This window comes from Nannospalax galili, unplaced genomic scaffold (genome assembly GCF_000622305.1).
Source record: "Nannospalax galili isolate Female #2095 unplaced genomic scaffold, S.galili_v1.0 scaffold365, whole genome shotgun sequence".
NCBI lineage: Eukaryota > Metazoa > Chordata > Mammalia > Rodentia > Spalacidae > Nannospalax > Nannospalax galili.
Window position 1 is genome coordinate 1,187,858 of NW_008353234.1, and position 9,249 is coordinate 1,197,106.

The following is a 9,249-nucleotide window of genomic DNA, read 5'->3' on the forward strand; positions in this document are numbered from 1 at the left end:
TTCTTTTTTTTAAAGTTTAAGAGAAATTTTATCAGTCCACAAATTTCATACAATGAAATTTTACTCTATTCAGACCACCTCACCCATCTCTACCCTCATCCTACCCCCCCCCCACACACACACGTGCACTAGCAAATGAAAAACCCCATTCATCTTACCTAACACCTCAGATTTGGGTTCTGGAGAAATTGTATCTCAATAGAATGTCAGTGAGCCATAATTCTTACACACAGGTGTGCTGAAATACAGACCCACTCCCTCTCCTTTTATTCTTTTCTTTCTTTTTTCTTCTTCTTCTTTTTTTTGTGTCTTTTTTTTGAGACAGGGTCTCCCTGTAGCCCCAGCTGGCTTGGAACTCACAGAGATCTGCCTGCCTCTGCCTTTTGAGTGCTGGGGTTAAAGGCGTGGATGACCACGCCTATCCTTTGTTCCTGGCTTTAGATCCGGACATACCCAGGTTTCTAGGAACAGGATTTTCACTCTTAATTTCTGTTTCTCTTACACAATGTTTAGGAATGTTAAGTAGGGTTTTTTTCTTTTTCTTTCAGGGCTCAGGAACACTTGCTTTTCTTCACCAAAATTACTTATTCACAGCCCTTGCATGAAGGTTACACTTTGTTTCCAGGTCTCACTCAGCACAATGACCTCAGTGAGCCAAGTCCTTCTTTAACAGGATGATTCCGCTCGGAGTATTACTGTAGGTAAACAGCAGAAGCTAGTTCCTCATAGCAGGCAGTTTTCTTATAGGCTTCCAGTCCAAGATCCTCTGAGCCGAGTTGGGAAGTTTCACAGCTTCACATGACCGCTTTGCATTACTGTTCTCTCGATTATTTTCTGAAATCTGTACATTTCTTGGATTTCTACTGTTGTTGAGGACTGCGGCCAAGTCTTACAGTCATTGGGTGATGATGTTGGTCTGTTGACCATGGGCGCCACTAGTGCAAGTGGGTGACCAGGCTGGCTCTGACCCTGCTGCTGTGCATGGGCAGCCAGGTCAGTAGAGCTCCGCTATCTTGGCTTCCTCATTATTTTCCTTCTTACTTGCCAAGTTCTGAGTTCAGAATTTTGAGAGCACTATAGAAGCATCAAGAGCCTTAATAAAATGAAAAGGCCCAGAGTCATATTTTAAGTTCTTGTGCCAAGAGTTACCATTGCTGCCACTGCACAGACTGCACCGCCATCTTGGCTCTCCAGTTTTCTTTCTTACTTGCCAGGTCCTGAGTTCAGAATTTTGAGATCCATATAGAAGCACCTACAGTCAAAGTGATGGTGTTGAGAGAAAAGATAGCATAGGAGCTTTTCCAGCAGTGACAACCTCCGTAAGAGAACATGTCTCTCAAAAAGGATCTTCTTCATCCCTCTCCAGAAGGGGAGAAGAGGAAACACAAGAAGAACCTGGTGCAGAGCCCCAATTCATACTTCAAGGATGTGAAACTCCCTGAATGCTATAAATTCACCATGGTCTTTATGCACAAACGGTAGTCGTGTGTTGGCTGCTCCACTGTCCTCTGTCAGCCTACAGGCGGAAAAACAGGCTTACAGAAGGATGTTCCTTCAGGAGGAAGCAACACTAAAAGTACCCTGAATCAAGATGAGTGAGAAACCATCCCAATAAACACATTTTGGATTTAAAAAAAGATAGCATGAGTGACACATTCCCCAGGGCAGCCAATCTTGGGCTTGGGGCACACCAACTGCCAAGAGACTGAATGTGTGCAAAGGGCCTCATCACACAAGATGAATATTTAACCTTTTTTTTTTTTTCTGGTGTTTTTGAGACAATGTCTCCCTGTAGCCCAAGCTGGCCTGGAACTCACTGTGTAGACCGGCTGCCTTGAACTCACAGAGATCCACCTACCTTTGCCTCCCGAGTGCTGGTATTAAAGGCATGTGCCTGGCTCATCTTTTTTTTTTTTTTTTTGAGGCAAGGTTTCGTATAGCTCAGGCTAGCCTTTACCAACACCTCTCAAGTGTTAGGATCTCAGGCATGAGCCATAAAACTATGTGACTGGCTATAAAACTACAAACCCTTAAAAAAGCTATAGGGAATAATCTTCCAGATCTAAGGTGTGGTGTGGCAGGTTTACACAGGATATACCTATCAACGGAAAAATAATCAATAAATTAGACTATCAAAATTTTATTTTTTTTCTTTGTGAAGAGACTGCCCATTCATTCTGCTAAGACAATGAAAGGAGGGGCTGGAGAGATGATTCAGCAGTTAAGAACACTGGTTGTTCTTGCAGAAGACCAGGGTTCGAATCCCAGCACCCACATGGCAGCTAACAACTGTCTGTTAACTCCAGTTCCAGGGAATCCAATGGCCTCTTCTGTCCTCCGCAGGCATTACATAACACGGGTGCACTTACCTACATGCAGGCAATACACTCACACACATAAAATAAAAATAATAAATAAAATATTAAAAAAGACAATGAAAGGAAACTACTATATCTCTTAACAATCATGCATATATACAGTATACAGTCTGTGATTTTGGTAGAAAAATAAACTTGACTCAAGTCTTACACTGCTCTATGTAACAAAGTAGGCAATCCAATTAGAATTTGGGCAAAGGTTGTGAAGAGACTTTTCATTGAAGCACATTTGCAGATAAATAAATTCAGCATCATTAATGACTTATGTTAGTCAGTTTTCCATTGCTATAACAAATACTGGAGATGAAATTATAGGAAGAAAAGGCTTATTTTGGCTTGCAGTTTTGGAGATTTAGTTCATTATCCATTGGCCCTATCAGGGCAGGAAACATGGGGCTGAACAAGCCATTTAACCCATGGCTGAGAACGGAGAGAAAGAGTATCATTTCAGTGACCAGAAGAACACTCTTTATCTCTTCACATTTCTACTACTTCCTCAGAGTTGCAAGAATGTGGGGGCTAAGCCTCTAACCTATGTACCTTTGGGAAATAGTTCATATACAGACTATAGCACAGTTGAAAATTGTAATTTAAGGAGCTCAGAGGTTAAGAGCACTGATTGGTCTTGCAGCGGACCCAGGTTTGAGTCCCAGCACCCACAAGGCAGATAACAACTGTCCATAACTCCAGTTCTGGGGGAATCCAATGCCTTCTTCTGAGTTCAGTAGGCATTGTATGACACAGGTACACTCACACACATACAGGCAATATACTCATACACAAAATAAAAATAATAAATAAAATATTAAAAAAGGAAATTGTAATTTAAAACTACAGTGAGCTATTACCAAACAACCTAGCAGAATTGTAGTAATTACCACAGTACCAAATATTGACAAGGAACTACCAAATATAGGCAAAGATGTAGAGAAACTAGATCAAAAATATACTGTTGGTTTGAATGTAAAAGGGTTCAGGTACTCTGTAATATTGTATGGAATCTTTTTAAGAAATTTACTATAGGAGGACCACACTTCTGTCTCAGAGGGAGCATTTACTACCACTGTGGCTGCCACTCAAAGTTTCTTCAGACTTCAATTTTCCCTTGAACTAGGATGAGTCCAGGGAAGAAAAGTGAAGAAAAGTGCCAATGCCCCCCACTTTCTACATTACTTTCCCCTTGGGGGCAATGAACAGAACATCACCTGCTCTTCCTTGTGTTCCTTCTAGCTGGCTGGCTCCAGTGCTGCTGTCTTGGGCTACTGGTTTCATGTTCTTCTTAGCCAGTGACTTCACCTTTGCCCTTCCAGCTGGTAAGAATTTCTATCAGTCCATGTGCCTCAGGACTTTGGTGGAAACAAGGTACCAAGTTTTAGATGGAGCAAGATTAGATAGTGATTTCCATCTTGCATCTCCAGATGGCAAAAACCTTAGTATTTTAAAAAATAAAGCCTCAGTATATAGTCTGGGCTTGCCTTGAATCTGGATCTTCCTACCACTTCCTCTGGAGTGCTTAGATTACAAGTATGAGCCACTCAGCCAAAACTACTTTTTATTTTTAAGATTTTAAAAAACTTTTTATGAGCATTTGCCTGCATGTATGTGTGCCATGTGTGTTCCTGGTGCTTGCAGAGGTCAGAAGAGGGTGTCGGATCCCCTGGAACTGGAAGTACAGTTTGGAAACTGAATCTGGGTCTTCTGCAAGAGCAGCAGGTACTCGTAACCGCTGAGCCCTATCTCCAGTCCAAAATCTTAGGATTTTTTCTTTTTGTTTTGTTGGTTTGGATTTTAGGAGACAGGGTCTCATTTGGTAGCCCAGGGCTTGAAACTCATTATGTAAGCCCAGGTTGCCTTTAAACTCACAGCAATCCTCTTGACTGCTTGGATTACAGGTGGGAGCGACCATACCCAGCTAAAACTATTAGCACATATTAATTACACATGATAATGGGTTTTATTTTGATATTTCATACATACGTTCATGCATACAATGCATTTTGATCATATTCAGCTCCCATTAACCTCTCTTGTCTCTCACGTCCTGTGATTCTCTTCCTTGTTTCCACCAGTCCCCCTTCTACTCTTATGCCTTGTTTCTGGTGTCCCAATGAATTTAATTGAGGTAGCTGCTATAAACATGGGTGAGGGGTTATTTTCAGGAGCATAGGCACGTTACTAGTGGCTATACCACTGAAGAAAGTATCTCCCCCTTCTTCAGGAAGCATTAACTGCCAATAACTCTATAGGGAGGGGCGGGGTGGGGCCTCATGAGCCCTTCCCGTTAACAACTGTTAACTGCCTATAAATTCTCAGGGAGGGGGAGAGGCCTTTTATGCCCCTCTTGCTTCTATGTGCAGTCTGTGTGTAGGTAGTCACAGCTGCTGTGAGTTCCTGAGTGCAAAGCACCATGTCATGCCCAGGCAGCATTCCACAATACTCTATCCCTTCCTCCTGCTCTTATGTTCTTTCCACCTCCTCTTCCAGGATTTTCCCTGAACCTTGGGAAGGAGGTGATATAGATGTACCATTTAGGGCTGAATATTTAACCCTCTCTTATTCTCAGTACTCTAACCAGTTATGTCTCTGCAGTAACCACAGACCACTGCAAGAACCTTCTCTGACCAAAGCTGACAATAGCATTAATGTATGAGGATAACCATAAATTGTTAGAAGATAATTTGATAGGCACAATTTGGTCATTTAGCAAGACAACAGTAGTAGCTTCTCCATTATAGCTTAAGACATGAATTCCCTCCTATGGAGTGGGCCTCAAATCCAAACACAAATCAGTTGATTACTCAGATAGGGAAAATGGTTGATTACCCTCATAACAGTCAAGACACTATTTTATCACTGGACACATCTTGCCTGGCAGGTAAAAATATGGGCTGAAAGAAGCTTTATTAATAGCTGTATTTTCCTAAATTAAAAAATTGAACAGGTGTGATGGCTCAAGCCTATAATCCTAGTACTAAGGAGTGTGAGGTAAGAGGATTGCCACAAGTTCACCAGCAGCCTGGAGCTACATAGTGAGTTAGAGGTTAGCTTGGGCTGCAGAGTGACACTGTTTCAAAATATTCAAATATCATATGCAATTTAAATGAATGAATAATAAGCCTAAGTACAATAACATACAGTTTGATTTTAAAGGTTATTTGGGACTGGAGACATGGTTTAGCAGTTAAGAGTGTTTATTGCCATAAGCATGAAGACTGAAGCTGGGATCTTAAGCACCCACATAACAAGCTGGGAATGGTACTGTGCATGCCTATAACTCTGTCATTGAGTGGGACAGAGGCAGGAGGATTACTGGAGTTTGCTGACCTCCAGCCTAGCCAAAAAAATGTGAGCTCAAGGTTCAGAAAAAGACCCTTTCTCAAATGAATAAGGCAGACAGTGATAGAGGAGCCCACCCAACACCATCTGTGGCCTCTGCATGCATGCACAGGCACATGTATATGCACACACACCACATACACACATATATCACAAGAATTCACATACACACATATGAGAAAGAGAGAGAGAGAGAGAGAGAGAGAGAGAGAGAGAGAGAGATTAAAAGGTTTTCTTACCCAGAAGTTTCTTTGTAGATGTGACAATTACAAATTAATTGTACAAATTTTTGAGCCAGGTATGGAGGTAGAGACAGGATGATCAAGGATTTTAGTCCAGCCTGGGATACATGACACCCTGTCTCAAAAAACCAAACCAGGGGCCTGGAGAGAGGGCTCAGTGGTTAAGAACACTTACTGTTCTTGCAGAGGACCTGGATTCAGTTCTCAGCAGCCACATGGCAACGATTAACTATAACTCCAGTTTCAGGGAATCTGACACACTCTTCTGCCCTCCAAGGGCACCAGGCATGCACGTGGTACACAAATATACATTCAGGCAAAACACTGATACACGTAAAATGAAAACAAATCTTTAAAAAAAACCCAAAGCAAAACACAGAAATACTGGCAAAGTATTCAACATATTTAAGTTATAAATCATTCGAGAATCACCCAATTGTGAACTGACTAGCATTCCCCATAGCTGACATTTTAATCATTTTAAAAAATTCAGTTATATTTTCTTCATTAAAATTAGGATGAGTTTTCTTTTTAAAATTGTTCAGTAGTCATTTCCTGTGCATTAAAACATTACCTCCCAGAGGAAAGCTCCCTTAATACACAGCAAGTAGAAGCTGTGGGGGACAGATCAGTCAATAAAACCCGAAGACCTGAGCTTGATACCCAGCACCCATGTAAAAAGAAGGGTGTGTTGGCATGCACCTATAATCCCAGCCCTGAGGAGCTGGAGAGAGGTGAATCCCTAAGCTCCCTGGCCACCTTGCCTAACATAATTGGTGAGCCCCAGGTCCAAGTAAGAGACCCTGTCTAGAACAAGGTCATGGGGCTAGAGAGATGTCTCAGCAGTTAAGAGCATTGGCTGCTCTTGCAGAGGACACTGGTTTTGTTCCCAGCACCCACATGGCAGCTAACAACCATTAGCTCAGTTCTAGGGGAAATGACAACCTCTTCTGGCCTCCATAGGCATTGCATGCATGTGGTACACTTACACATATGCAAGCAAAACACTCATGCACACAAAATAAAAATAAATATTTAAAAAAACAAAACCAAACAAATTAAAAAAAAAACACAAGGTTGTCACCCATGCCAAGGTGGGCATTTTGGTGATGCAGGCAGCTGCCTTTAGTCTATCCATGTTCCCATAACTAATCCCTCACCTGTACTGCTGAAGGAATCTCACTAAGCTCACTGGTTCACTAAGTTAGAATTAGGTAGAATTGATTTCTTGGTCTCTCACTGGTGCCCTATCTGGGGTAATAAACTGTTATTTACTTCTTTCCTGAAAAAATCAGATAACAGAAATTTAGGTACTTGATGAAAGATTTTTTATTTATTTACTATTTTTATGTGTATGTGTGTATTGCCTGCATGTAGGTAAGTGCACCCATGTCGTGCAATGCCCACGGAGGTCAGAAGAGGCTGTCAGATCCCCTGGGACTGGAGTTACGGACAGTTGTTAGCTGCCATGTTGGTGCTGGGATTCAAACCCGGGTGTTCTGCAAGAACAACCAGTGTTCTTAACTGCTGAGCCATCTCTCCAGCCCTGACTTTTTTTCTTTTTAAAAAACTTATTTATTTTTATTTTATTGAAGTATGGTGAAAGGTTTTTTTTGAAGTCAAGTCATCACAGAAAGGCTATTCTCTTGAATTGCCTCCCTCTTATAAATCTCCTTCCCATGTTTCCTTCCCTTGGTCTGGATAAATGGCTCAGTGGTTAAGAGCACCAGCTATTTCCCAGCATGTACATGGCAACTAACAATCCTTCATAATTCCAGTTCCAGCAGAACCAATGATCTCTAATGACCTCCATGGGCACTGCACTTATGTGGTGCACTAGCACATATGGAGGCAAAACACTCACAGACAAAAGCACAAATTTAAAATGGCTACAATTTCAGTTACAGGGGATGCAATACTGAGTCATATCTCCATCCGTGAAATATGATGTTTATTGTTTTTGCTCCTTTGTAAAAAAATGCATTGTCCATATTGATGTGTATTGATTTCAAGGTTCTATTTATATACATTGATATATTTGCCTATTATTTTGTCAATACTCCACATTTTCCCTTTTTTAATTGAACTTTATATATTTTGATCATATTTAGATACCCTCCCCTAGATGCACCCCTTTTATACCACCTTGCCAGATTTGATGTGGTCTGTCATATATACTAAGGTATATCAAATCAAATTTGTGCCCCCCTCAAAAAAAATCACTGCCTAGGCAGTGTCCCCACTTTCTCTTTCTATTACACTCACAATAAGAAACAAACTTATATTAACATAAATAGTAAAGTAGGGTACAGATATAAATTACTGCATCCTTTCTATAAAACTGTGATTAAGAATTTTACCTGTATAGGAAAGAATCATCCTGAAAGTTGTCCTGTCATCTCCACATGCTGTGCCGTGGCATGGGCACCTGCAAATACACACAAATAAAATAAAAAATTAAAAAATCTACCTTTAGCTGAGCGTAGTGGCATATACCTGTAATACTAGCATTCAGGAGGCTGAGGCAGGATGATTAGAGATTTCAGACTAGCAAAGGATCTATAGTGAGACTATTTTTTGGTTTTTCTTTCTATCTTTTTGAGACAGAGTCTCCCTCTAACCCGAGTTGAGCTGGAACTCACTGTGTAGCCAGGGCTGGCCTTGAACCACAAGACATCCACATGTCTCTGCCTGGGAGTGCGGGGACTAAAGACCTTCCGACACCACCGCGCCCAGCAACACCACAACTCTCCGCACAGCACCGCTCCCCTGCGCAACACCATGTGCAGTGCAACACCAAGCCCTAAGCCTCCCTGTAGCCCCAGCTGGCCTGGATTTACTATGGAGACCAGGCTGGCCTGCTTCTGCCTCCGCAATGCTGGGACTAAAGGCATGCGTCGCCATGCCTGGCTTAATTTCTTACAATATAAAAGTAATGACTTTATTTGGAAATACTTGAGGGCGGCTGAACCCGCAGCGGTGGTAGGCGAGGGCGAGAGAGCAGCTGCCAGGAGGGGGCAGTGGAGCAGAGTGAAAAGTCACCACCCATATAATGGATTTTATGGATCAGATTGTTTTAGTGTGGACATCGTGGTAGCAATACGGAAGTATACTTGATTTCTCATTTCTCAAGTAGTCATGACTACTGAAGAAAAGAATTAAAAAAAATACAGCAGAATTCATTTTGTTACCTTTTATGGAAATCCTTATTTTGTTTTTAACTTTCGGTAACTTTTTGTTAAAGTTATGAAAAAGCAAAGAGCTTATCTTGTTAGGCAAACACACACATACAC